The 21669-nt window shown below is 50.4% G+C and overlaps 1 protein-coding gene across 4 annotated transcripts in view; it reads right to left on the reverse strand.

Moving 5' to 3' along the window:
• CSTPP1 (centriolar satellite-associated tubulin polyglutamylase complex regulator 1) overlaps positions 1–21669 on the reverse strand; it is a 572416-nt gene that overhangs the window by 286645 nt on the left and 264102 nt on the right. The gene's annotated exons all lie outside the window — the stretch shown is intronic.

The following is a 21669-nucleotide window of genomic DNA, read 5'->3' on the forward strand; positions in this document are numbered from 1 at the left end:
AAGCGCCTGGAGGCGACGGAGTTCCAAAGAAGTCTCTTCTGGAGTCCTGACAGTAAAGCGCCTGGAGGCGGACGGAGTTCTCAAGACGTCTCTTCGGGAGTCCTGAGAGTAAAGCGCCTGGAGGCGGACGGAGTTCCAAAGACGTCTCTTCTGGAGTCCTGAGAGTAAAGCGCCTGGAGGCAGACGGAGTTCTCAAGACGTCTCTTCTGGAGTCCTGAGAGTAAAGCGCCTGGAGGCGGATGGAGTTCTCAAGACGTATCTTCGGGAGTCCTGAGAGTAAAGCGCCTGGAGATGGACGGAGTTCCCAAGACGTCTCTTCTAGCGCCTGGAGGCTGACGGAGTTCTCAAGACGTCTCTTCTGGAGTCCTGAGAGTAAAGCGCCTGGAGGCGACGGAGTTCCCAAGACGTCTCTTCGGGAGTCCCGAGAATAAAGCGCCTGGAGGTAGACGGAGTTCTCTAGACGTCTCAGATGTTACCTTTAGGTATATAGTTCATTCGAGTACCAGGGAAGAGAAGGTTTAGAAAGTCTGCTGTTGCTTTCAGCGTAGCACAACCATCCTCCCGGCTTCCCATCCGTTCATTGCCACCCACTGTTCTGGCATTAGTGTCCCACTGGGAGCGGGGGCTGGAAGCCCACCCGGGCTTTGTGCATCAATGTTTTGGGATAACAGAACCAGGATTTTTATCTTTAACGCTAGCCTGACCTTTACTGGTGGACAAAGGATGGTGTGAAAGAAAGGTGTAGTTGGTCGGAGCAATTTTTGAATTTATTTTTATTTATTTGATGCATTTTTATATAGCGCAGACTTTACCCAAAGGTGTCAGGGCGCTTCACAATCGAACCAAGTACGTTACATGAGGAGAATTTTTCTTTTTTACACTTTACAGAAACAAACGAGAAAGAAGAACAAGTCAAATAAAACAATAGATGGCAGTCACACAAACACATTAGGATGAAGATAGTACAGGCATAGATTACAAATTTACAATATTGAAAGAACTTCCTTGAGGGACATGAAAAGGGATGTATTAGTTCTGGAAGTGTCTTTGGAAGAGAAGAGATTTGAGGCCAGTTTTTTTAGGTCTGGGTAGAGGTTGTGGTACGGAGCAGTGGAGGAAGCAAGTTCCAGATCTCACCGCGTTGCCTGAGAAGGATTGCGCCATCGATCTTTCCCTCTTGAAGGTGGGGGGCTCAAGCAGTCATTTGTCCGCATTACGAGATGGTCTAGAGCCTCCAGAGATTTTACACTTATTCACCAGGTATCGAGGGGAGTAAGTGTGCAGGTTTTTGTGTGTGATACAGGCAGTCTTGTAGATTGATCTGGCCTCGATGGGAAGCCACCAAAGAAAAGACAAAATGGGTGTGATGTGGTCACTTCTTTTGGCCCCAAATATATACCGAGCCGCTGAATGGAGAACGGATTTAAGAGGGGAAAGGTGGGATTTGGGGAGGCCAGCAAGAAGAGAATTGCAATAATCCAATCTAGAGAGAACCAGAGATTGGACCAAGGTTTTAGGTCATGTTCCGGAAAGAAACGTCGAATCCCCCAGAGAAGGCGCAGTTGGTATTGTGCATTCTTTGCAATGGAATTGATGTGGGAGAGAAGATTGAGCCTTTTGTCGAGTACGACACCAATCGATTTAGCACTGTCGACAACAAAAGAATTACTGTTAAGTAAATTCAGCTGATCCATCCAAGATTGAACAGGAGGAGGAGAGAGTGAGGTACCGAGGAGGAGGAATTCAGTTTTGGAAGGATTCAGAATGAGTTGATGAGCTAACATCCAGTTTTGGATAGAATGGAGAGAATCAATCAATCAATCAATCAATCAATCAATCATGGCATTTGTTAAGCGCACTTCGTACCCGTGAGGGTCTCAAGGCGCTAGGGGGGGGGGAGAGGAGGGAAGCTGCTACTGTTCGAAGAGCCAGGTCTTGAGAAGTCTACTGAAGGTCAGAAGGTCTGCCGTAGTCGGATGGGGAGGGTGTTCCATGTCTTGGCGGCGAGGTGGGAGAATGATCTGCCGCCGGCGGTGGCGAGGGCGTGGTCTGCAGAGCGGAGCTGGCGGGTGGGGGTGTAGAGGCTGATTCGGCTGTTGAGGTACGTTGGTCTGGTGTTGTGGAGTGCCTTGTGTGCGTGGGTGAGGAGCTTGAAGGTTATCCTCTTGTTGACGGGCAGCCAGTGCAGGTCTCTCAGGTGGGGTGTGATGTGGCTGCGGCGAGGGATGTCGAGGATCAGGCGTGCAGAGGCGTTCTGGATGGGGAACAACCTTTACAACGCAACTTTTACAACGCACTACCTTTACAACGCATTTTTTACAACGCATAATCCTTTACAACGCATGACATTACAACGCATGACACTACAACGCATTTTTAAAAACTACCTTTACAACGCATTCCATTACAACGCATACTACCATTACAACGCATACCATTACAACGCATAATATTACACTACACTATCCAACACTTACCCTACTGTTGCACCCCCTGGAGTTAGAATAGTAATTTTTACCCCTATACTATCCAACACTTACCCTACTGTTGCACCCCCTGGAGTTAGAATAGTAATTTTTACCCCTATACTATCCAACACTTACCCTACTGTTGCACCCCCTGGAGTTAGAATAGTAATTTTTACCCCTATACTATCCAACACTTACTCTACTGTTGCACCCCCTGGAGTTAGAATAGTAATTTTTACCCCTATACTATCCAACACTTACCCTACTGTTGCACCCCCTGGAGTTAGAATAGTAATTTTTACCCCTATACTATCCAACACTTACCCTACTGTTGCACCCCCTGGAGTTAGAATAGTAATTTTTACCCCTATACTATCCAACACTTACCCTACTGTTGCACCCCCTGGAGTTAGAATAGTAATTTTTACCCCTATACTATCCAACACTTACCCTACTGTTGCACCCCCTGGAGTTAGAATAGTAATTTTTACCCCTATACTATCCAACACTTACCCTACTGTTGCACCCCCTGGAGTTAGAATAGTAATTTTTACCCCTATACTATCCAACACTTACTCTACTGTTGCACCCCCTGGAGTTAGAATAGTAATTTTTACCCCTATACTATCCAACACTTACCCTACTGTTGCACCCCCTGGAGTTAGAATAGTAATTTTTACCCCTATACTATCCAACACTTACCCTACTGTTGCACCCCCTGGAGTTAGAATAGTAATTTTTACCCCTATACTATCCAACACTTACCCTACTGTTGCACCCCCTGGAGTTAGAATAGTAATTTTAACCCCTATACTATCCAACACTTACCCTACTGTTGCACCCCCTGGAGTTAGAAAAGTAATTTTAACCCCTATACTATCTAATACTTACCTTAAATGCAATTTAATATTATGCGTTGTAATGGTATGCGTTGTAAAGGTAGTATGCGTTGTAATGGAAATGCGTTGTAAAGGTATTTTTTAAAAATGCGTTGTAGTGTCATGCGTTGTAATGTCATGCGTTGTAATGGATTATGCGTTGTAAAAAATGCGTTGTAAGTGCATGCGTTGTAAAAGTGTGCGTTGTAACGTCATACATCCGTTCTGGATGCGTTGAAGCTGTTTCAGGAGTTTGGCTGGGGCTCCTGCGTAGAGTGTGTTTCCGTAGTCCAGTCTACTGCTGATGAGGGCCTGAGTGACCGTCCTTCTTGTTTCGGTGGGGAGCCACTTGAAGATCCTGCGAAGCATGCGGAGGGTGTTGAAGCAGGAGGAGGAGACAGCGTTTGACCTGCTTCGTCATGGAGAGGGTAGAGTCGAGGATGACCCCTAGGTCGCGTGCGTGGTCGGTGGGTGTTGGGGGTGTTCCTAGTGCAGTCGGCCACCAGGAGTCGTCCCAGGCCGAGGGGTGGATCCGAGGATGAGGACCTCCGTCTTGTTCGAGTTCAGCTTCAGTCGGCTGTTCCTCATCCAGTCGGCGACGGCCTTCATTCCTTCGTGGAGGTTGGTTTTGGCAGTGTTGGGGTCCTTGGTGAGGGAGAGGATCAGCTGGGTGTCGTCAGCGTAGGAGATGATGTTGAGGTCGTGCCATCGTGTGATGTGGGTGAGTGGTGCCATGTAGACGTTGAACAACGTTGGGCTGAGGGATGAGCCTTGGGGTACGCCGCAGATGATCTCGGTGGCTTCGGAGCAGAAGGGGGGAGGCGGACGCTCTGTGTTCTGCCGGAGAGGAAGGAGGAGGTCCAGTCCAGGGCCTTCTCTTGGATTCCAGTGTCGTAGAGGCGTGTTCGTAGTGTGGTAGACCGTGTCGAAGGCGGCTGACAGGTCCAGAAGGATGAGGGCCGCGGTTTCTCTGTTGTCTAGAAAGGTCCTGATGTCATCGGTGGCGGCGATGAGGGCAGTTTCGGTGCTGTGGTTGCTGCGGAACCCTGACTGGGATGGGTCCAGGATGCTGTTCTCCTTGAGGAAGCTGGTCAGTTGTTTGTTGACGGCCTTTTCGATGATCTTCGTCGGGAACGGGAGCAGGGAGATGGGTCGGAAGTTCTTGAGGTCCTTGGGGTCTGCCTTGGGTTTTTTGAGTAAGGCGTTGATCTCTGCGTGCTTCCAGCTCTCCGGGAAGGTCGCTGTCTTGAAGGAGATGTTGATGGTTTTCTGGGAATGGGGTGCGATGGTGCTGCTGGCTTTGTTGAAGATGTGGTGTGGGCAGGGGTCTTCCGGGGATCCGGAGTGGACGGTGTTCATGATCTTGATGGTTTCGTCATCGTTGATGTTGGTCCAGGCGATCAGGCGGTTGGTGCGGGTGGTGGTCGTGGGAGCGGGGGTCTCAGTGGTTGCCGGGGTGGTGACGGCGTTGAAGCTGTTGTGGATGTCTGCGATCATGCGATGGAAGAAGGTGGCAAGCGAGTCGCACAGGTCTTGCGTAGGTGAGATGTCATTGGTGTTGGAGCTGGGGTTGGAGAGTTCCTTCACAATGTTAAGAGCTCTTTGCTGTTGTGTGCGTTGTTGTGTAGGCGGTCTTTGAAGGAGGTCCTTTTGGCAGATCTGATGAGGTGGTGGCGTTCTTGTGGGCTGTGTAGCTTTCCGGTGTTCGTTCACGGATCCAGTTTTTTTCGAGTTTTCGGCAGGTTCGGTTGCAGGCCTGGAGGTCTTCGGTGAACCAGCTGGCTTTCTTGCTAGTGTGGGTGTTGGAGGGCTTCTTGAGCGGGGCGATGGTGTTGGTGCAGTCGTTGATCCACTGTTTGAGGTTGCGAGCGGCGGTGTCGGGGTCGGTCGGATCTGCGGGTGGGCTCCGGGCGAGGGTGGTGGAAAGCTGGTCTTCGGTGACTTTGCTCCAGCAGTGGCACGGCATCTGTTGGGTGCGGTGGTGCGTGGTGGGTTTCCAGAAGGTGAAGTGGATGCAGCGGTGATCGGTCCAGTGGAGCTCGGTGGTGTGGTTGAAGCAGATGTGGGAGCTTGCGGAGAAGATGGGGGTCAAGCGTGTGGCTGGCGGAGTGGGTGGGTGTAGTGACGAGTTGTCTGAGTCCGAGGTTGGCGATCAGGGTGGAGGAGTTGGTGTCGTTGTTGTTCTCGAGGTGGAAGTTCAGATGCCCAAGGAGGATGTCGTCCGTGGAGACGAGGGGGTGTGTGCTGACGAGGTTGGTGATGGAGTCGCTGAACTGTGCTCGTGGTCTGGCGGGTCTGTAGATGAGGGTTCCTCTGAGGGTGGTGTTGGGATCGGTGTGGATCTGGAAGTGCAGGTGTTCGGCGGTGCTGAGGGTGTCGTCGGTGTTGGTTGAGACTTTGAGAGTGTTCCTGTGGACGATGGCGATTCCTCCTCCTGCTCCATTGGTACGGTCCCTGCGGGTGATCTTATAGCCTTCCGGGATGGCTATGGAGATGTTGGGTGCCGAGGAGGGATTTAGCCAGGTCTCCGTCAGGAAGGCGATGTCTGGGGTGTTGGAGTCCAGTAGGTCCCAGAGTTCCACGGCGTGTTTGCGTGTTGAGAAGGATGCATCTGAGTTGGTTGGGTTCTTTGGTAGGTGGGTAGGTGGGCCGGATGCTGGTGAAGCTGCATTTCCGGCAGGAGAAGGGTCTTTGGGTGCACTTCGGGGCGGCCAGGCAGCAGGTGCGTGATCGTCCGGCGTTGAGTGCGTGGAGGGTCCTGGAGTCGTAGCAGAGGCGGGCGTCGTGGTGTTCGCAGGAGCCAGGGGTCCTGGTGCTGGGCGAGGTCCAGGCGTGGACGGGCTTACCTTAGGTGCGCCTTCGGCGCACTAGCGGCGCGGCCGCCATATGTGGGGAAGTGGGAGGGAGGAGCAACTGGGAGGCAGGAGGTAGGGGCAGCGAATGGACAGTCAGGGGGGCAGAGCCACAGGGGACGCAGCGGCGGGAACAGGAGCGGTGAACGGCACGGAAGGCAAGGGCACAGAATCACGGGGGCACAGAAGGAAAACCAGGCACAGATCACGGGGGTCACAGAAGGAAAAACAGGCACAGATCAAGGGGGCACAGAAGGAAAACCGGGCACAGATCACGGGGGTCACAGAAGGAAAAACGGGCACAGATCACGGGGGCACAGAAGGAAAAACGGGTACAGATCACGGGGGGCACAGAAGGAAAAACGGGGCACAGAATCACGGGGGGCACAGACGGAAAAGCGGGCACAGATCACGGGGGTCACAGAAGGAAAAACGGGCACAGATCACGGGGGCACAGAAGGAAAAACGGGCACAGATCACGGGGGGCACAGAAGGAAAAATGGGCACATAATCACGGGGGGCACAGAAGGAAAGCGGGCACAGATCACGGGGGTCACAGAAGAAAAAACAGGCACAGATCATGGGGGCACAGAGGGAAAACTGGGCACAGAAGGAAAAACGGGCACAGATCACGGGGGCACAGAAGGAAAAACGGGCACAGATCACGGGGGGCACAGAAGGAAAAATGGGCACATAATCACGGGGGGCACAGAAGGAAAGCGGGCACAGATCACGGGGGTCACAGAAGAAAAAACAGGCACAGATCATGGGGGCACAGAGGGAAAACTGGGCACAGAAGGAAAAATGGGCATAGAATCACGGGGGGCACGGAAGGAAAAACGGGCACAGAATCACAGGGGCATAGAAGGAAATCCGGGCACAGTTCACGGGGGGCACAGAAGGAAAACCGGGCGCAGATCACGGGGGGCACAGAAGGAAAAACAGGCACAGAATCACGGGGGCACAGAAGGAAAAACGGGCACAGAATCAAGGGGGCACAGAAGGAAAAACGGGCACAGAATCACGGGGGTGACGATGGGAACAGAAGGAAAGAAGGATACAGGGGAAAATACAAACACAGGGGGAAGACAGACAACAGCAGTCACAGACAGCAAAAGAGAAAACAATACGGGCAGTACAATGAACAATAGTACAGACCTAAGGCCTACCACTGGCCACCAGGGATGAGGCGCAGGTGGTAGCCTGCGGGAGGGGGAGGGCCTCAACTTTCCTCAGCAGCGGCAGATGGGGCTGGGACAGGACGCACAGGCGGTGCTGTGCGGAGGGGGAGCGACCTACCTAACAAGGTCAAGGAATCGAGATATCATGAGTGGAGGACACCTTGAGGTAGATTTGAGTGTCATCCGCATAGAGATGGTAACGGATTCCAGATTTACTTAGGCGATTTCCCAATGGTTCCAAATAGAGATTGAACAAAGTGGGTGCAAGGATCGAACCTTGAGGGATGTCTTGACCTACTGCTATTGAAGACGAAAGACTGTTCGCAATCGACTGAAAGGGGGCCTCAGCAGTCAGAAAGGTGCCCTTCAAAATTATGGGGTTCAGGATGGAACTGGTGCAGTGAGTTGGTTTCTGACAGTGCTGGAGAAGGTTGTTATCATGGAGAAAAGAAGAGAACACATCAACCGGCTTGTTATCTTCACCCCAGTGGAGATTGTCTTCGCCCAGGAAGAAGAGGGTGTCCCTGTGCCCCAGTGGGGAGGATAGAAACCTCAAGCATTCTTCCACAAACGAGCTGTTGTTTATCAGGAGGGCGGTACAGGACGTTCATCCTTAGGAGCACAGAGTTCAAGCTAGAGTCATTGGAAGGAGTGGAAACATATAAACCGATGAAACTTGCAGCTAAGCGCATCCCTGTAAAGTACAGCTTTGCCGCCACCTTGTCTGGATTCACGGGCTCCGCAGAGATGGAATATTGTGGGACGGAGAAGGGCTGGGACATGGTTGAAGCCTTGTTGAGCAGAGTTTCTGTGAGGACCCGGATATCAAGGTTGTGTGGTTTACACTCATGTCTGAGAGCTCCATTGGAGGATTGTGTCAGTGGATGTGACGTCCTCAGTGGGGCCCTGGATGGTGCTATTCTTGGGTGGAGGGTCGGGAGGCCTGTGGCCCTCAGTGGTGGGGACAGGTGAGATATCCTGGGCACAGTTAATGACTATATGTTGACTACCTGTGGGTTGCCATAACGACGAGTTCATTGCGATCAGTAGCTGGTGCGGGGTGTGTCCGCTATGGTCTGGTGTCCCAGTTGCTCGCAGGTAGATTTCCACCCCAAGATTGGTTCCTTGGGAAATGAAGACTGGGTTGAGGGAAGTGGTGAGAGCGGTGATTAAATGTGGACAGTGAGGAGGCGAGATTGGGGACAGTTTTCTTGGACAGAAGAGTCAGGAAGGGCAGGAGCTCCGGAGAGGAAGATGGCGAGGTGCTTTGGAGGTGGCTTGGACTGAGTTATCATCACAGGAGTGAGTTCAGGGGTCTGTTTAGCAGATACATCTGTGAGGAGTTACATCTTAGAGCAAGCAGTTAGTTGTTCAGAGAGAATCCATTGTGTGGTGGACTGTGGAGAAAATAGGGTGTGAGAGAAGGCAGGGAAGGGAAAGCTGCAGCAAGTTAGCTGAAGTAGTTGTCATATCCCTACCTGGGTGGAGGGGAACAAAAATTAGTGACCTCATCGAGGATAAGTTCACACTGGGTGAAGTGGGGAAGGAGGTCGGGAGGTGGCTGCATTGATATTAGGAAGGACGTGAACAGATTGGAGTCAGATGCGAGCCTGGGTTTGCAAGAGAGATGTTGAGAGGGTGGTTGGGATATAGAATGTGGATGAGTTGAGAGCGGGTGGAGTGGAGAAGGAGGTCGTGGAGGTGGATGAGTTGAGACTGGGTGGAGTAGAGAAGGACAGGAGGTGGATGAGCAGAGGCTGGGTGGAGTGGAAAAGAAGGGCAGGAGGTGGATGAGTTGAGATTGGGTGGAGTGGAAAAGAAGGTCAGGAGGTGGATGAGTTGAGATTGGGTGGAGTGGAAAAGGACAGGAGGTGGATGAGTTGAGATTGGGTGGAGTGGAGAAGCAGGTTGGGAGGTTGCTGCATTGATATTAGGAAGGAAGTGAACAGATTTGTGTCAGATGCAAGCGTGAGTTGGCAAGAGAGATGTTGGGTGGGTGGTTGAGGGATATAGATTGTGGATGTGTTGAGATTGGGTGGAGTGGAGAAGGAGGTTGGGAGGTGGCTGTGTTGAAACTGGGTGGAGTGGAGAAGGGGGACAGGAGGTGGCTGCGTTGATATTATGAAGGACATGAACAGATTGGTGTTAGATGTGCATGTGTTTGCAAGAGAGATTTTCTGTGGGAAGTTGGATATAGATTGTGGATGAGTTGAGGCTGGGTGGAGTGGGGAAGGAGGATGGGAGGTGGATAAGTTGAGATTGGGTGGAGTGGAGAAGGTCGGGAGGTGGCTGCGTTGATATTTGGAAGAAAATTAACAGATTGAGTCAGATGCGAGTGTTGGTTTGCAAGAGAGATGTTGGGTGGGTGGTTGATGGATATAGATTGTGAATGAGTTGTGGCTGGGTGGAGTGGAAAAAGAGGACAGGAGGTGGGTGATTTGAGATTGGGTGGAGTGGAGAAGGAGGTCAGGAGGTGGATGAGTTGAGATTGGGTGGAGTGGGGAAGGAGGTCAGGAGGTGGATGAGTTGATATTGGGTGGAGTGGAGAAGCAGGTTGGGTGGTTGCTGCATTGATATTAGGAAGGACGTGAACAGATTGGAGTCAGATGCGAGCATGGGTTTGCAAGAGGGATGTGTGGAGGGTGGTTGATGGATAGAGAGTTTGAAGCTTGTGATGTTGGCTGGGCAGTCAAGCTTTGGCAAACAAGGACATTTTGTGAGCTGCTAATGTTACTTTACTTGGGGAATTTAATCTCCATCTTGAGGACTTGGATAGTAACCATAAAATGTCCTTTATCGAGGATTTGGCTGTTCCCAATGGGACACTCTTAAATTCATCGCCCACTCATGTTGCGGGGCATCTTTGGGACCCTATTGATTCCAGAATCAAGGATTTGTCGATAGGCCCACGCTTCAGCTCTGGTGGTCAGACCACTTTGCGATGCCGTTGAAGATCAGGGTTCCTTCTCATCGTCCCACAGCACAGCCTGTTCTGAAATCCAAGCTCAGAAACTGATCTAAAACATTAAATACACAGCATGACGTGAGCATCTACTCAGTACTAAGCCTCCTCTTTCACGACCGCGGGACTCGGGTCAATCTTTGACTCATCCGTGGTTGGATGAGGCTGTTGATATCGCTCCTCCAATGACCACGGAATGCACGGACGGATCTCATCCTGACCACGGAATGCACGGACAGATCTCATCCTGACCACGGAATGCACAGGCGGATCTCATCCTGACCACGGAATGCACAGATGGATTTCATCCTGACCACGGATTGCACGGGCGGATCTCATTCGGACCACGGACCTCCTGCCCTTGGTCCACAGATGTGCTCAGATCTGAAAAGAAACGGTGCCACGCCCTTGAAAGACGTTGGAGGAAGTCAGATGGTGCAGATGCTAAGTCAGGATACAGAGAATCATTACAAGCTTCTCATGCCTCCTGCGAGTCTGCCCGCGGTAAGTACTAGATCGAAAACTAACTAAGGCCCGGATCTGTCAGAAGACACTTCTTAAAGTGGGGAAGATTTATCGGATGCTAGTAACATCTCGCCGACACTCCCTCTCTCACAACGCCAATGAGTTTTCACTCACAAAGTGGAAAATATTCACTCCCAGTTGGCGAAGAGTCTCTGCAGATAGTTGCCAACCTTAATAAGGATGCCACTGATGTATCTCTATTGGAGGCTAATCACTTGGCAACTGAGATAGGGCATGCCGCCAAACCAAGCAAAGGCTCTTCTTTGGATTGTGCATCCCTCGTGGCTGTTCTACTATCTATTAAACCAGGCTCAACAGTTTGGCCAGAATCCCGAGGGGCTCCGCTTACTCCATCTACTAAGGTGATAAATCTCGGCTTTCTTATTGACGAAAAGCTTGCTACGAAGCCGCAGGTGGCTAAGGTAACTGCCACCTCTTTTGCAGTCCTGAAATGGCTGAAAAAGATTCTTTGGTTAAATCCCTTAACAGTTCAAAGAACTGTAATTCAAGCTCTGGTCATATCCAGATTGGATTATGGCACTATGCTGTGCCTGGGTGCGGGCAAGACCTCTGTCCATCGTTTGCAAATTGTTCAAAAGGCTGCTGCTGGTCTGTTCTTTCGCTTACCCAAATATGCTTCAGACTCTCACTTGCTCCAAGAACTGCACTGGTTTTAGGTCTCAAAAAGTTTTGAGTTCAAAGCACTGTGTTATATGTTCAAGGTCAGATTTGGCATGGCACCAGGTTACATCCAGGAACTGGAAGTTCCTTTTCAGCCGGCTCGGTCCTTCAGATCCTCGAATCAAGCTTTGTTCATCGTACCAAGGTTTAGTTGAACCCGAATATAAGGCAATTCCTTTGGCTTCCGTGGTCCAAAATTGTGGAATTCTCTGCCAGACGCTCTCAGAAATGGCAAGTCATTTCTCACCTTTCACAAATATCTGAAGATGTGGCTGGCCTAAGTCATTGTCCTGCGACATTTGATCTGCGTCTGCCTTGCGCCGGGAAACCCTCCGGGGTGGCTGTACACATTATAAGTAGGGGTGGGCGGAGCTCGCAGAGTTTCACTATGTGAAATTTCGGGGAGTTGCATAAAAACGAAGCGGAATTCCACAGAGTTCCGCGAGCGACGGAGTTGCTCCACTCGCCCATCCCTAGTCAGTATCAATGTATGAGTGTTGCCAGTTGCCAACGCACCAAGATTTGAAGCGGCAGTGAGGTTAGCGGGACTCCTTGGGTAATAAACGACCTTAGAGGAACGCAGCGCACTGGCAGTTAGCCCCAATGCTTCTTCAGCTGTAATATTCTCATGAGCTATGGCCCCTACTGCGGAAGTTCAAAATATCGGAATATTGGCGCCTTTGCGAATCCACTTCTGAACATTGGGTACTGGGGGAAATGTGTGTGTACCCGTTGTCGGTTATCGGCAGGAACAGCCAAGGGTGGTGGCCAGGTCTGGTCTCGGCCAGGCGTCGACAGGCCTCCTCCTAGCCTGGGGCAATGACTGGCCGCATCCTGTGGTGTGGGCCTTTAGCTGGCATTTTATTTCATGGCACGTTTGGAGGAGGGCCCTGCCCCTACTGTGGAAGGGACATTGGTAGCAGGAGTTAGAGGCTCACCAGCAAACACTGCTTCACTCATGAGTGGGACTTTGCTAGCACTATATAGTGTGTTTGTTGATCCTTCCGATTGTGAAGTCTTGTCGTCTTCTGCGTTCCAACACCCACGCCTTCGGGAGAACTACCTCGCGGTTACCTTTAGCGGATGCAGTCTCTGGCCCCCAATTGTTAGGGGTCAAAGGAAGAAGCGATCCACCACAACAGGAACAAGCATTGGCACAGTCAATAGGTCTCGCTTTTGGGACCTTATAAGTATTTAGTTATGCAACTGTTGCACGGCTAAACACTTATAAGGTCCCGAAGGAGAGACCTATTGGCTATGCCAATGCTTGTTTATCTATACTCCTACGGTTTTTTCTTCCTTTTTACCAGTCATCCCTCCATTCCTTACTCCTTTCCTTCCTTCCTCCTTCCATTAACAGAATGCAGAACGTTGCAAAGAGTTGCTGCTTTTAAAACATTTGAGCCGAGTACAAAGATTCGTCAGTCATCAGAGTCTGGAGCTCAAACCCCATTTAAATCATACTGATCTTGTACGCCCGTTGAAAAGCAAAATCAGGGCCAGGCATAATATCTATTTTAGTGTGCACATAAAACAAAGGCATGTGTGTTCTTAAAACTACAGTAAGCCAACGGTAGAGTGGGATATTTTACCTAGTCTAGTCAACAACAATTTGAGAAATCTTCAACTAAAACCATCCCAGGTATGTTTGGAAAGGAAGACTAGATGGAGGGTCGTCTTTCTTCAGCGTCACCATAAAAAGTAGCTTCCATTAGGAACCGTATAGCCCAAAGCCAGAGTAGAGTTTTCTCATTTATTCGCCTCTAGGTTTCTCAAGACGTGCCCCTTTGATTAAAGATGTACATATGTTGCACAAATAGCACTAGCTAGCTGCAGGCCCTAAAAAGCACGGAGCACCTGGAGATGCCATAGCACGGTGACAGGAAACGTGAAAAGTGTCCGGAACATAAGGTGTCCACCTTTTAACAGCACAAAATGTTAAAATACACATTCCCAAGACGTACAAGTGAGGGATCTCCGAGGCTCTTTCCGTTATCTGTCATGCATACATCTAACCACTGGTAGAAACCGTTCGAGTGCACAGAGTTAACTGTTTCACTTGCATAGATGAAAGGCAGCTCCGGTACAAATACAAAATTACTTCAGGCTCAGTCACGAATATCTCAGAGAACCGGAGACGCTTGGTGTATGCAGTGCAAAAACACACAAGCTACTCCGAATTTTGACAAATTATAAGAATAGAGCTAGCCGAGCTTGAAGGATGCTGGGTTAAGTAGTTTTTCTCTGAAAGAGAGAGAGAAAAAGAGTGTGACAGAGTGAGAGAGAAAGGGAGTGACAGAGACAAAGATGGAGAATGAAAAGATGGAGACAAAGAATGAGGAAGAAAGGGAAAGTGTGCGTGTGTGGGGATGGGATACTGCTGAGCTGCAACGCAGAGCTGCTGCGGAACACTGCAAGAGCCCTCCGCAGTTGTATATGAATGGGGACTAGCAGTTACCCTTAAGCCACCAACCCAACTTTGAAGCTTACCTTTCCTTCCCAGGCTGGGCCATAGTCTGTGAGCCACTGGTCACAGAGCACCACAGTGCCAGAGGCCCAGCCGCCTGGTATTCGGAGGTGGCTCCTGAACTCAACTACCCAGCAGTGGCAGAAAGCCTAGTGGTGGGAGCCACATCGCTCTTGAGTTCTGAATTATATAGCAGCAAATGTGCGTGACCGCTGCATTCTGGGAAAGGCAGCTTAGCGTTTTGAGTAATGTTTATTCAAAACTCCGGTATGTCATACCTAAGTGACCAATGGCAGAGGAGCTTTGAGAGTCTGTGAGAGGCTTGGAGAGCCCCAGAGCACTCGTCTGTAGTGCCTACCGACAACAGGGCACTGCAGCGTGGGCTCACAAAAACTCCTGAACAGACCGCGTTGTACACACTGTGCCAGCACGCAGCGCTTTGGCAAAGACTTGTAAGTGCAAATAAGAAGACTGATATAATTAGGTCAACAGAGACCGGCAGAAAGACAACTTGAAATAATAATGGTCGGCGAGATGACAGAACTAAAAAAATTTCGGGGACCTGTAACATTGAATGCGTGGGATATGTTTTTACTTTTGGGTCAGATAAAGGAACAAGGGGATCGACACTGGCCGCAGTTAGGGCAGCAAATGAGAATGGGAAGATGGCTTTGTAAATGACATGTCCTAAAGACTCCTGCTTTCAGCGAGAAACAAACTCCCAACAGAACGTAGACGCCTAGAAAAAGCAGACAGGTTTCTGAAATCTTTCTGGAAAACAAGTGCGCATGCCTCGCTTACACAAGCCGGTAATGTTTGTGTAAACAAAACATGCGGGCGCGAACGGGAGTTGTGTGTGCGCGCGCGTGTAAGTGAAAGAACAGCAACAGAACATTGGAGAAGCGGATCAAGGCGCGCGCGCTTATGCGCGTAACAGCAAGCTGGTGGCCAGCTAAAGCCTCTGGGTAGCACTTTCAAAACCTGCTTACTAAATGTGTCTCTTGAGACAGTGCATGCGCTGGCTCTGGCGAGACCTAAACACACCAAAAAAAAACAACCCAAAAACTGTTTGTTTCACTGTTGTGCAGGCTGAGGGCGGCGGTGGCGCGTGTAGTCGCGGAGTTTTGCAAGTTGCAGCCCGTTCCTTTATGCTGCTTCTCCGTTTGTCCCAAGAGTCGAGGCTTCGAACCGAGCCTGCCAAGGGAAGCCACATTCAAAGCCCTCCCCCCACCCAAGGCATACTAAACAGATGGAGGGCTGCCATATTTTTGTATTTTGTTGGTCTCTCCGGCATTGGAAAGCTGCCGCTCACTACCACAAACTTAAGGGAGTGTATTTATTGATTTCGGGATAAGGCTAATTTGTATTAGTTATTACAAATTCTTTAAAGTACACGAGGCTTCCAACATCTTTTAGTATTCCATGCGAAGCTCTCAAATGCGGGTTTAAACGTGAAATCAGAGTCTGGCTCCGTGGCCCTCCGAGGGTCTGGCTCCGTGGCCCTCCGCGGGTCTGGCTCCGTGGCCCTCCGTGGGTCTGGCTCCGTGGCCCTCTGTGGGTCTGGCTCCGTGGCCCTCCGCGGGTCTGGCTCATTGGCCCTCCGCGGGTCTGGCTCATTGGCCCTCCGCGGGTCTGGCTCCGTGGCCCTCCGCGGGTCTGGCTCCGTGGCCCTCCGCGGGTCTGTGAATACAATCGGCTGGCTGTAAGCTGGTCACTCCCAGCTGCACCTCTGGGCACTTTCGGGGCCTGCACTCGTGACCTTTGGGTCCAGCGAGCATGTTTAGGCTGGGACTGGTAGAAAGCCCGGCACACTGACAAATGTATCACTTGTGGGCTCTCACCTCAAACGAGATCCAGATACTTGGGGGGCCTCACTTCACCTCTCTTTGCCATAACCTTAAAGGTTTGGTTTGGGATGACTGTGCAGCGCCAGGAGGAACCCCTGGCCTATGGGAGCCTTGGCTGCATGAATTCTACAAAAACCTTAGGTTAGGACAAGCGCCTGGCCTCCAGAGGTTTTCAGAGCTTTAGAAACCAAACAGCAGAGTTTGGGCCCGCATGAAGGACATATGACACACTGGCCAGCACGCTCTATTTCTATGGAAATGTGTAGGTCTCGGAAGTGAGTTTTCTGAGACCCACATGCACTCCCGATGCCTGTGCAGAGACTAGACGACGGGGCTCTCTCTGGGAACCGGGACATTTCTTCTATCACTTAGATTAGAGAACGAACACGTCCTCTCAGCCTCCTGAAATGAGTCCTGCAGGAGCAGGAGGCAGCAGGCATGCTGCGGCGCAGCGCTCACTGGGCGCAGAGAATCTCAAGGCGCACTCGCTTACTCAGGGCCAGTGCGTTCATGCGCTCTCTTAAGCAAAGTGATGCCTGCACAGCACAGGCTTGCTGCCTGCTGAGGGGGCTGCTTAGTAGACCACTAGGAGGAGGAGGAGATCAGCCTGGCAATACCTCCTCCCATCTACGATCCAGGGTGGATGTATTCAATCCGTGCTCTGGGGTCCCTAAGGGCACTATGGGCAGCTCCTGACTGTGCAGTTATGCCACATGCAGAAGTTTTGCTGGACTTATCGTGGCACCGATCTGGAGGCCACTTATAGAATACCTTGTGCTCAGGCAGGCGGTGAGATCTGCCAGTGCTTCTCAGTGTCCAGCACCTGTGACCCTTTGAAGGGCAGGTGCTTGGTGTATGACGTCACTTCATGCAGCCATCTTTGGAGCAGGGCCAGGTCAGCTATGTAAAAGCTCGCAGTCTGGCCCTGTTGTTTGTGCATGAGCTGCGCGCTTATTCTGCCAGTCAGCAAGGATGCAAACACAGCTCCTGGAAGCCTGAATCCCAGAAAGACGGACACTAACAAGCTATGCGATTGAAATCTACGGGCAAATGTATGGAAAGCTACCACAGCACCACCGCATGAAACTGAAATGCAATCATTAACTGCCCTGCATCAGCCCACATTGACCACTCTCTGCAAACAGGAGCATGGCACCGAGAAACACAGGCTGTGCAGCACAGGCTGCCCCAAAGTCCTGCCCCCAGCGACTGAAAGCAGCTGTTTCCCTCTTCCCTTGGGCGCACACACACGTTTGTCGCGGGATACAACCAGGCCAGGCATCCAGAAGTTCTATCATGTTCCGAAGGCCTACACATGTTGCTGTGCTTGACACACAGACACTTGAGTAGTGCTCAGAGAAATTACTTTAAAAGTTTATTACCCCCCAAAAAAACATACTTGAGTGACGTTTTAGTGAGCCCAGTGGGAGATGATGGCTGAGGAAACTGGTCCCCTCCTATCAGTTCCCTCTATGAAATCTATAGTCTCAGCTACTGTTCTATCGCGCCTCGATTATGGGAATGCGCTCTATCTAGGACTCCCTCTGAAACTTATGAATCGACTCCAGGTTGTACAGAACGACGCCGCCAGGCTGATTTTTAGCCTTCCTAGGAGGACCTATGCTTCACCCTTGCTGCACAAGCTACACTGGTTGCCTGTCAGACAGCGCGCAAAATTCAAAGTTCTGTGCATTGTTCACAAAACCCTCTATGGCCACGCCCCCGGCTACATAAGGGAACGTTTAGTTAAATATGTGCCAGGGCGAGTACTTCGCTCTACAGATGCCTCCCAGTTAGTCTGCCCTCGGAGCAATTTGGCTACCAAGGGTGGACGAGCTATCTCAGTTATTCTGCCACGACTCTGGAACCAACTGCCGGATACTTTACGAAAGGAACCGGGTTTGCTTCCTTTCCGGAAGCTGCTAAAAACTCTGTTATTTAAAGACACCTTTTAACCTAATTCACCACCAGGACTGTCCGTACCGGCTTGAATGCAACCTCTTTTCTGTCAAGCGCTAAGAGACCTGTTGGTATATATGCGCTATATAAATAATAAATAAACATACAAATACAAATACAAATGGCTAGGACGTATTCATTCTATTACCTCAAACAAAATAAAAAAATTGGAATACAAGAAAACACAAACAGTGAAACATTTGAGCTGCAGCAGAACATTATGAATGCTAAATATTTAATACAGGGTATCAGATCCTCAGAGTGTCAATGAATGCCTGCACCACACGACTTCATGAATGAGTGACGTGTTGCGATTTCCATGCATTCAACAATGCCAAAGCTAAACGACTATAGGGACTTTTGGCCCTGGCCCTGGCTCTTTTGGCCCTGGCCCTGGCCCTGGCCCTTTTGGCCCTGGCCCTTGCCCTTTTGGCCCTGGCCCTGGCTCTTTTGGCCCTGGCCCTGGCACTTTTGGCCCTGGCCCTGGCCCTTTTGGCCCTGGCCCTGGCCCTTTTGGCCCTGGCCCTGGCTCTTTTGGCCCTGGCCCTGGCACTTTTGGCCCTGGCCCTGGCCCTTTGGCCCTGGCCCTGGCCCTTTTGGCCCTGGCCAGAAAGGATACTAGGGAAGCTTCTCATGCCATATAAACGGAGGATGGATGGTGCAAGAAGTGCAAACCTATAATGCTGATGGAGGCGCAAGAGGGAGCAGAAAAGGCAAGGCATAGGCTGGAGTAGGAAGATGTGCTATCGCTGTGGACGGTCCTTCTCTCACAATGGTTCTTGACCAGCGTCGGCCCACCAGTGCTCAGACTGATTGAGAAAACCACTCTGTGAAACTATAAAGCAAACACAACCAGTCCCATGAATTTTTCAGCGGTCAACCATACGAGACAATTAGTCCAACAGGCCTGGGAGTTGTGCGCGCGCGTGAAGCGGCCATCAAAGTGTAAGTGATCGCGATCACTGGCTGGAAGGGTGCCCGCGCGCGATGCACTTACTTAACCATGACGGAAGCGCGTGCCCGCGCACATGCACGCAAGCTGTAGGCCACGTGGTAGCATTTTCAGGAGCCCCTACTAAAGGTCTCGCTTCAGCCAGCGCATGCGCTAGCTCAGGCGAGACGTATAAACCAAGCTTGCGACCTCCCTTCCCGCGTGCACACAGGGCATCTCAGGTGCGTACCTCCCACTGCCCCTGCGAGCTTGAGCCCAGCCCAAGAGTTATTGCCCAAACACACGAGCGCCGCCCACCACCACACTAACGTCACAGAGTGCGAGGGAGTAAGCACATGTCTCAGGCATGGGCAGTCTGTGCCTGACTTCTACAGAGGAGAAGTGGAGAACCAGAGTGCTAACCTTTAAGGAGCCATTTCGGGTGGGTGAACTCCGCCACACGGGGTAGGCGGAGTTATTGCCAAACTCCGCGTTCCATGCTCCTTCATCAGGAGCTCAGAATGCGGCTCATCACAAGACAGGCTGAAACGGGGAATGCAAACATTACTCCGAGTTCAATTGCTTCGTTCTACACGATCGCTCTGCACAAGACGCATAGGGTTGCAGCAGAACATGCCATCAAGGCCAACCGATGAATGTACTAAGATCTTCCTTGTGAAGTTAACACATTTCACCCTTTGCATGCAATGCACAGGGATTTACAACTGTCCTGAGCAGGCTGTCCTGAAAGTTCTCATTGCCTCCAGTATCCACCTGTACAAAAGTCGCAGAACCTAGACATCCCCTAAGACTACACAAGTCTTCAGCAAGTCACCCACCAGATAATCTGGCACAGAGAAGTCACACAATAACCTGAGATCTGGGACATGAGCCGATCTTGTAGAACGTCCACTCACCTTGGATTCACAAAAGTAGTCTATAGACTGCATGGAACACTGTGGGCCTGAGTTAGATCTCGCAGACGGGTTACTCCATCAGAGCAGCAACGGATATCCTGCCTGCTGAAGTATAAATCCCATTATATCCTATGGGATTTATAATTGGATGGAGGGGATATCCGTCACCGTAGTAACGGACTAACCCGTGCGCTGAGACCTTATCAGGCACTGACTCTCTGGGCTCAGGAAAACAAAGACGAGAGCAAGTCCCTAGGCTAGGAAGGTACTTATACTGCTAAACAAGGGCTATCTCAAGGCCCGATGCACCTACCGCACAACTCTAGGCAAACATGTAACAATAGAATGACTAGCCCAACCCTCTAGGCCAATAATCTTTTCACAATGCCAGAGAAAAAGCTGAACTCTAGCATTAAAGTAGAACTACCAAGCCTGATTTGGGACAGAGCCTGATATGGAGTATCAAAGCATCGTAAGGTGCTCATAGCGTATGACGTACTGCAGGCTGCTCCCTTCCGGGATGGATATGGAATAGTGATTGATACGATGTATGAAAGCATCGTAAGGTGCTCATAGCGTATGACGTACTGCAGTCTGTCCCCTTACGGGATGGATATGGAATAGTGATTGATACGATGTATGAAAGCATCGTAAGGTGCTCATAGCGTATGACGTACTGCAGTCTGTCCCCTTACGCGATGGATATGGAATGGTGATTGATACAATGTATGAAAGCATCCTAAGGTGCTCATAGCGTATGACGTACTGCAGGCTGTTCCCTTCCAGGATGGATATGGAATAGTGATTGATACAATGTATGAAAGCATCCCAAGGTGCTCATAGCGTATGACGTACTGCAGGCTGTTCGCTTCCAGGATGGATATGGAATAGTGATTGATACGATGTATCAAACCATCGTAAGGTGCTCATAGCGTATGACGTACTGCAGACTGTTCCATTACAGAATGGATATGGAATAGTGATTGATACGATGTATGAAAGCATCGTAAGGTGCTCACCGCGTATGACGTACTGCAGGCTGTTCCCTTCCAGGATGGATATGGAATAGTGATTGATACGATGTATGAAAGCATCGTAAGGTGCTCATAGCGTATGACGTACTGCAGGCTGTTCCCTTCCAGGATGGATATGGAATAGTGATTGATACGATGTATCAAACCATCGTAAGGTGCTCATAGCGTATGACGTACTGCAGACTGTTCCATTACAGAATGGATATGGGATAGCGATTAATACGATGTATCAAAGCATCGTAAGGTGCTCATAGCGTATGACGTACTGCAGGCTGTTCGCTTCCAGGATGGATATGGAATAGTGATTGATACGATGTATCAAACCATCGTAAGGTGCTCATAGCGTATGACGTACTGCAGGCTGTTCCCTTCCAGAATGGATATGGAATAGTGATTGATACGATGTATCAAACCATCGTAAGGTGCTCATAGCGTATGACGTACTGCAGACTGTTCCATTACAGAATGGATATGGGATAGCGATTGATACGATGTATCAAAGCATCGTAAGGTGATCATAGCGTATGACGTACTGCAGGCTGTTCGCTTCCAGGATGGATATGGAATAGTGATTGGTACGATGTATCAAACCATCGTAAGGTGCTCATAGCGTATGACGTACTGCAGGCTGTTCGCTTCCAGGATGGATATGGAATAGTGATTGATACGATGTATCAAAGCATCGTAAGGTGCTCATAGCCTATGACGTACTGCAGGCTGTTCCCTTCCGGGATGGATATGGAATAGTGATTGATACGATGTATGAAAGCATCGTAAGGTGCTCATAGCGTATGACGTACTGCAGTCTGTTCCCATACGGGATGGATATGGAATAGTGATTGATACTATGTCTCAAACCATCGTAAGGTGATCATAGCGTATGACGTACTGCAGGCTGTTCCCTTCCAGGATGGATATGGAATAGTGATTGATACGATGAATCAAACCATCATAAGGTGATCATAGC

Source organism: Triturus cristatus, chromosome 3_1 (assembly GCF_964204655.1).
Source record: "Triturus cristatus chromosome 3_1, aTriCri1.1, whole genome shotgun sequence".
In the NCBI taxonomy this organism is placed as follows: Eukaryota; Metazoa; Chordata; class Amphibia; order Caudata; family Salamandridae; genus Triturus; species Triturus cristatus.